This window comes from Eriocheir sinensis, chromosome 24, assembly GCF_024679095.1.
Source record: "Eriocheir sinensis breed Jianghai 21 chromosome 24, ASM2467909v1, whole genome shotgun sequence".
NCBI lineage: Eukaryota > Metazoa > Arthropoda > Malacostraca > Decapoda > Varunidae > Eriocheir > Eriocheir sinensis.
The window spans coordinates 4,494,159-4,501,658 of NC_066532.1; the positions used below are offsets into that span (position 1 = coordinate 4,494,159).

At 37.7% G+C, this 7,500-nt stretch overlaps 1 long non-coding RNA gene across 1 annotated transcript in view; it reads left to right on the forward strand.

The window, feature by feature from the left end:
- LOC127002799 (uncharacterized) overlaps positions 1-7,500 on the forward strand; it is a 118,528-nt gene that overhangs the window by 49,425 nt on the left and 61,603 nt on the right. Inside the window, exon 2 of the long non-coding RNA XR_007756553.1 lies at positions 4,389-4,492. This is a non-coding gene — a long non-coding RNA (uncharacterized LOC127002799). The remainder of the gene's footprint in view (positions 1-4,388; positions 4,493-7,500) is intronic.

The following is a 7,500-nucleotide window of genomic DNA, read 5'->3' on the forward strand; positions in this document are numbered from 1 at the left end:
AAAAGAAAATAATAGGAAAGGAAAGAGAGAGAGAGAGAGAGAGAGAGAGAGAGAGAGAGAGAGAGAGAGAGAGAGAGAGAGAGAGAGAGAGAGAGAGAGAGAGAAATTGTTAAGCCTCGAGAGTCTAGAGTTCGTAACATTATGAGGAAACAAGCGTTACATGAATGACCGAAGCGTTACAGCACACACACACACACACACACACACACACACACACACACACACACACACACACACACACACACACACTAAATATTTGGAAACCACTTGGCACTTGTGTTAATAATTAGAGAGGCGGGAAGATAACACTTTTATTTTATTTTCATTCATTCATTCATCACCATTTAATTCTCTTTTCTTGCACTTTCTTTGCTATATTTTCCCACTTTCTCTGTGCCCCAAATCCATTCAGTTCTTTTTTTTTTCATCCGTACTAAGACTCATTACATTTTTTTCTCTTCATTCATTCATTCTACACCATTTCATTCTCTTTTCCTGCACTTCCTTTTCTTTATTTCTCTGACTTTCGCTATATTTTAAATTCATTCAATTCTTATTCCTTTTTTTCGTTCGTACCAATAATCATAACACATTTTATTTCCTCATCATTCATTCATTGCGAACTACTTCATTATTTTTTCTAATATTTTCTTTGATATTTTTTGCACTTTTTCTCTGCACCATATCCATTAATTTCTTCTTCTTCTTCTGCGTCCGTAACCAAGACTCATGACTATTTTTTTCTCACGTTCTTTCTGCCCTATAATCATTAATTTCTTATAATTCTCTTTCGTCCGTGACTCGTGTGTTCCTTTTCACCTATTTTTTGGGGGGTTTCACATATTAGTATACTTAAGAAATTATTATTCAGCCTCCTTAATAATTGATCTGGGGTTTTATGGTCATTACATAGTGAAATAAATTAGGCATTGCAGGAAAAAATAGCTAAGGACAGTTTTCAACCATGGCGGAGTGGCTTAAAACTACCCACATGCTGTCCTGAAGACCACTTTTCAACCCGGACTCTGGTGAAATTGTACAGTGGAGTAAAGATATATATGTTCTGAGGGGCAGCATGAACCAGACATGATGGCGCCACTATAAACACTTGCCTGCCCCATGAATGAAGTGGAACCGACAACCAGGATCCATCATGATTGCCTACCGGTGCAACAATGAAAGGATGGAAGGAAAAAGAAAGAAAGAAATACATAAAGAAACACAGGAAGAACCAGACATGATGGAAAAAGAAACACAGGATGAACCAGACATGATGGCGCCACTATAAACACTTGTCTGCCCCATGAACGGACTGGAACCGACAACCAGGATCCATCATGATTGCCTACCGGTGCAACAATGAACGGAAGGAAGGAAGAAAGAAAGAAATACATACAGAAAAAGAAACATAGAAAGAAAGAAAGAAAGAAGAAATACATAAATAAATCAATAAAGCAATACACAATCAAATCAAAGTATATAATAAGCACATTAAGTTAAATATACAAACCGTGGGGAGGGTGTTAGGTCGCCCCCGTAAATGAATAGATAAGTGGGTGAATAAATGAATAGGTATTGACTGTGTTGGTGCAGTGAATGAGTGAATTAATGAAGAGTATGTTGATGCGGTATACGAGTGAATAAATGAATGAAATAATAAATGAATGAATAAATGAGTGCAGTAAATGAATGAAAGCATAAATGCGTGCAGTAAATGAGTGAATAAATGAATGAATAAATGAGTAAATAAATAAATGAATAAATGAGTAAATAAATGAATGAATAAATGAGTAAATAAATAAATGAATAAATGAGTAAATAAATGAATGAATAAATGAGTAAATAAATGAATGAATAAATGAGTAAATAAATGAATGAATAAATGAGTAAATAAATAAATGAATAAATGAGTAAATAAATGAATGAATAAATGAGTAAATAAATGAATGAATAAATGAGTAAATAAATGAATGAATAAATGAGTCAATAAATGAATGAATAAATTAGTGAATAAATGAATGAATAAATGAGTGAATAAATAAATGAATAAATGAGTAAATAAATGAATGAATGAAATGAGTAAATAAATGAATGAATGAAATGAGTAAATAAATGAATGAATAAATGAGTACATAAATAAATGAATAAATGAGTAAATAAATAAATGAATAAATGAGTACATAAATAAATGAATAAATGAGTAAATAAATGAATGAATAAATGAGTAAATAAATGAATGAATGAAATGAGTAAATAAATGAATGAATAAATGAGTACATAAATAAATGAATAAATGAGTAAATAAATAAATGAATAAATGAGTAAATAAATAAATGAATAAATGAGTAAATAAATAAATGAATAAATGAGTAAATAAATGACTGAATAAATGAGTAATTAAATAAATGAATAAATGAGTAAATAAATGAATGAATAAATGAGTACATAAATAAATGAATGCCTAAATATCGACAGAGTGTTGGCGCAATAAAACAATAAGGCCATAAAATTTTACTACAGTTACCGGCGGCTGTAGATTATACTTTTATGTGACACTGACCAGCGCGCCATAGAGTTTATTAACGTGTATATTATTGTATGTATGTCTGTCTGTCTATATGTATTCTATGTATTGTATGGACTCGTGTATGTATAAATCCTGTATGCGTTGATAGTATTTATAAAGTTTGGGGAATTTTGTATGGTTGTTCAAAATCAGTAGCTGTGTGTGTATATGCTATGTATATATGTATGTATTCTATGTGTTGTATGGACTCGTATGTTTAAATCCTGTATGCGTTGATGATATTTGTATAGTTGGGGAAATTCTGAATGCTTGTTCAAAATCAGTAGCTGTGTGTATGTGCTATGTATATATGTATGTGTATGAATATTATGTCTACCCCAGTTCTGTATATAGCTTGCATCGCTTCTCTAACCCCTTGACTGTGGATTTCCTACAAGAAGTCATCACCAGGCTACAGGAATGGAACAAACAGTGGCTGCTACAATTCAGTGAAGAAAAATGTAAAGTCCTGCACCTTGGGGGGGGGGGGGGGGGAGATATCCAGCATACCAATACCACATGGGAAACACTCCACTATCCACCACAGAGGCAGAGAAAGGCCTGGGAGTGTATGTTACCAGGCTACCAGTGAAGGGATATCCAGCACACCAATACCACAAGGGAAACACTCCACTATCCACCACAGAGGCAGAGAAAGGCCTGGGAGTGTATGTTACCAGGCTACCAGTGAAGGCGAAATCCGTGCCAGTCGCAGCGTTGTGGCTAAATGTACAAAAAGGATTCATATGACATAAAAGAATCAAGGAACATCCATCGAGTACACAGAGGAGGACAAGAACTACTGAAATCCCAAAGTCCCAAACCTGTTTCGATCCCATTTAGACAGACGGAAGGATGAAAGAAAAAGATAGATATAAATACGCTGAAACAGATTGATAGATTGACTGACTTATAGATATATAGATTGACTGATTGATAGATAGTAAAATAAATAGACCACAGCTTTTTTTTTACAACAAAGGAGACGGCTCAAGGGCAACAAAAAGAGTGTAGAAAAACAAAGCCCGCTACTCACCGCTCCCACAAGACAGAAGTAAAGAGTAGCCAAAAGAGAGGTCAATTTTGGGTGGAGAGGTGCCTTGATACACTCTTCAAGCTTAATGAATTACATGTTTAATACAATGTCCCCACGGTCAAGATGCGTATACTTATTAATATTGAATAATACCATGGAATTTTGACATAGAAAAGAACACGATATCAGCAGTAAATACCTCCACAAACTGCGTCTTCATTTGGTCCAGCTCTAAGCAATTCTAATCAACAAGAATGATTAAAGATGTCGAAGTCCACGACCTGTAATTTCTGTTTATATTCCTTCATTTTTTCCTCCTAGTTAGACGACCTTCTTCCCTCTTCTACTTTTCCCCCATTGAACTGCGTCTTGTCCTGCTCCAGTTCAAATCAGTAAGAAAGATTTATAAGGTTGTCAAACTCCATAATCTGTGTCAGTATTCCTTCATTTTTCCTCATATTAAGCTCCCTTCTTCCCTGCTCTCCTTTTCCCTCACTGAACTTCGTCTTGTCCTGCTCCAGTTCAAATCAATAAGAAAGATTTATAAGGTTGTCAAACTCCATAATCTGTGTCTGTATTCCTTCATTTTTTCACATGTTAAACTCCTTTCTTCCCTGGTCCCCTTTTCCATCACTGAACTGTGTCTTGTCTTGCTCCAGTTCACATCAGTAAGAAAGATTTATTAGGATGTCAAACTCCATAATCTGTGTCAGTATTCCTTCATTTTTCCTCCTTTCCTCCCTGCTCTCCTTTTCCCTCACTGAACTGCGTCTTGTTTTGTTCCAGTTCAAATCTAGGCCACGTGGGAATGCGTTCACCCCATACCTGGTCGGGTTCATCCTTCTCTGCCGCCGGATCGATGGGCGGACGGATGGCGACGCACGAATAGGGTAAGTAGATCGCTGTGGGTCAGATGTGTTGTTGTTGGTGGTGGTTTTGCTGCTTGTTATTGTTAGTGTTAGTGTTTTCTTTCTTGTTTTCTTCTTTCTTCTTCCTCGGTATCATAATCATCGTCATCATCAGCACCATTAGCTCTTGTTCTTGTTCTTCTTTCTCCCTCCTTATCAGTATTATAATTGTTGTCATCTTCATTATCTTCTTGTTCTCGTTATTCATGGTTCTCCTTTTTCTTCTTCACCATCATCACAATTATTATTATTATGTTTATTATTATTTTAGGTTCTGTCTATAACGCCGGTAGGCTTTCTTAAGGGGTCTCTTGGACGGCCCCAGCTCGTTAGTGGCGCAGGCGAATTTTATTTATAGTGGCTGCCGTGATGTGTGACTCTTCCCTGGCCCATGCTGCCCCCCCGGTGCTCCTCTTGACCGAAGTCGCTGGAGTTAGGGTTGATTGAAGATCTGGCGAGTTTATTAATGTGTTTATTATTGTATGTATGTCTGTACGTATTGTATGGACTCATGTATGTATGAATCCTGTATTTGTTGATAGGAATTACGGTTTGAAAATTGTCAGAGTACATCGGTGGGATTCGAACACTGGTCCTCAAGTTCACCACTCCCGCGCGTTGACCACTCGGCCACCGCCTCCCCAACTCTTGTTTCCTTTTTCTCCTTCTTTTTTCCTGTATTTTTTCTTTTATTATTTATTCGGCAAACCATAAACTGCTTGAAGGAAGTAAAACCATCGCACATGTTGGATTATTTCTCTTTGGAAAGGAAAGACATCTATTTTAATGGTATTGTACGCATTTCCAGATATTCCGTTTTCTTTTTGCAGACACTCATTCCTGCGACGTGAACTAAAATAACAAAAAAACAAAACAAAAAAAAGGATATTGAGGGCAGTCTCATTTCCTCGCTGACGCAACGCATTCATTTTCTCTCGTGTGTGTGTGTGTGTGTGTGTGTGTGTGTGTAGAGCAGACATTTATTCCTCATTTGTAAGTATATGTAAAATTTTAGGAAGAAAAATGTTTTGTTTTGTTTTTTATTTGATATTCTTTCCCTTTTTCCTTCCTTCCTTTCTTTTTTTCTTTCCTTCTTTCTTTATTTATTTATTTTGCCTAAAGAGCGACACATATCTTTTCCTTTTTATTGCTTTACATTTCCATTTTTTTCTTGACATTTTAAAGTTTATTAAAATTTGTTGGAAGGGTAATAATTTGCATAGTTTTCGCATGTATATAGTTTCTTTTAAGCATATATATCGTATTAATACACACACACACACACACACACACACACACACACACACACACACACACACACCAAACCGAACCCAAGTCACACATCTCGATTCCTTTTTTCCTCTTTAGCGATGAAAAGGAAGCAAAAATTGAATCTCCTCCGTGCGGTGAGTCGAGGAAATGGAGGCTTCGATCTGCCATCCAAGGAGGCTAATGGAGTCGAACCCGCTAATACGCAGGAAATAAGGAGCTCATTCGTTTTGGGAAGTGATGGAAAGAGGAATGTGAAGGAGAGGGAGAGGGAGGGATTCTGTAGCGTCTGAACTGTACGTGTGTGTGTGTGTGTGTGTGTGTGTGTCTTGAGATGCCTTCATAGCGGTGTTGAGAGAGAATTTGAGAAAAGATGGAGGCAGCCATATAAAGACAAGCAGCCAGAAAACCAGACACACAGAAAGAATTAGGCACATCTACAGCTAAGGCGAAGGTTCCACTGAAAACAACCAGCATTTCATCACTGGCCGCCGGCATATTAATTTTGATTATTTTTAGAGAGTTTATGTAGATTCCGGATTTCATCAGGACACGTATGGGTGGCCTTGGACCACTGGGCGATGATTGAAAATTGTCAGTTTCTAGCGACGGCCCGCAACGGTGCCAGATTGTCGTACCCAGCCTCTTATATTTACCGACTTCCGACCCAAAAACAGTCTCGTGGACCCCAATAAGGAGATTCACTTATAATTATCGTTAAAATAGTTAATTCCTTATGTTTCTTGGCAATAGTTAGGCGTCAGAAGCCGGTAAATACTATGCTCTGAGTACGACAATCTGGCACCGGTGGCGACGGGCGGGACTCGAACCCAGGTCCACCAGGACACCGCGCCTGCATTACTATTCCACCTCAAAATAAAGGCCTTTCCCAACGTCCTCCACCGCACTCGTATCGTTGGACCATTCATGGCCAGCTGGTGCGTCGCGGCCACAACACCGCCGCCTGAAGGGCAAGACGCGCCATGCTGAATATTCATTGCCTCAGCTGTCTCATAAAGGGAAAAATGGGACAATCTGATTTGCGTGTGGCGGCGTGGCTCTCCCCAAGGCACGCTGAGGGCGCCGCGTGAGGAGCCGGAAGTGTGAGGCAAACGTGACCAATTTTTTTTTTTTCATTTATTTTATTTTTTTTGCTACACATCTCCTTTTTCTGTTTGAGCCGATGTGTCTGTCTGCACCCACCCAGCCTGCCTCCCCTGGGCCTGATGTTGATTGAAACGTGGCCAGTCTTTTTTTTTTCTAAACATCTATTCCCTCTGCTAGGTGAGGTTGATACTTAAAGAGGAAGAAAAAGTAAGCAGAAAAGGAAGAAAAGGAGGAAGGAAAACAAGCAGACGAAAAAGAAACAAGAAGAAAGAAAAGGAAAAGAGAGAAGAAGAAGGAGAAGACCAAAGTAAATAAAAGTTACAATTAAAAAGTAAGAAAAAGTATGAAGAAAAAGGAGGAAAAGGAGGAAGGAAAACAAGAAGAAGAAAAAGAAAAAAAAAGAAAAAAAAGAAGAAGCAGAAGACCCAGTAAATAAAAGTTAATGAAAATAAGCAGAGAAAGTAGGAAAAGGGGGAACGAAAACAAGAAGAAACAAGAAGAAGAAAGAAAAGAGAGAAGAAGAAGCAGACCAAAGAAAATAAAAGTTATAATTGAAGGAGAGGAAAAGTAAGCAGAAAAGAGGCGAGATCTGTCCTCGGGTGTACTGACGAGGG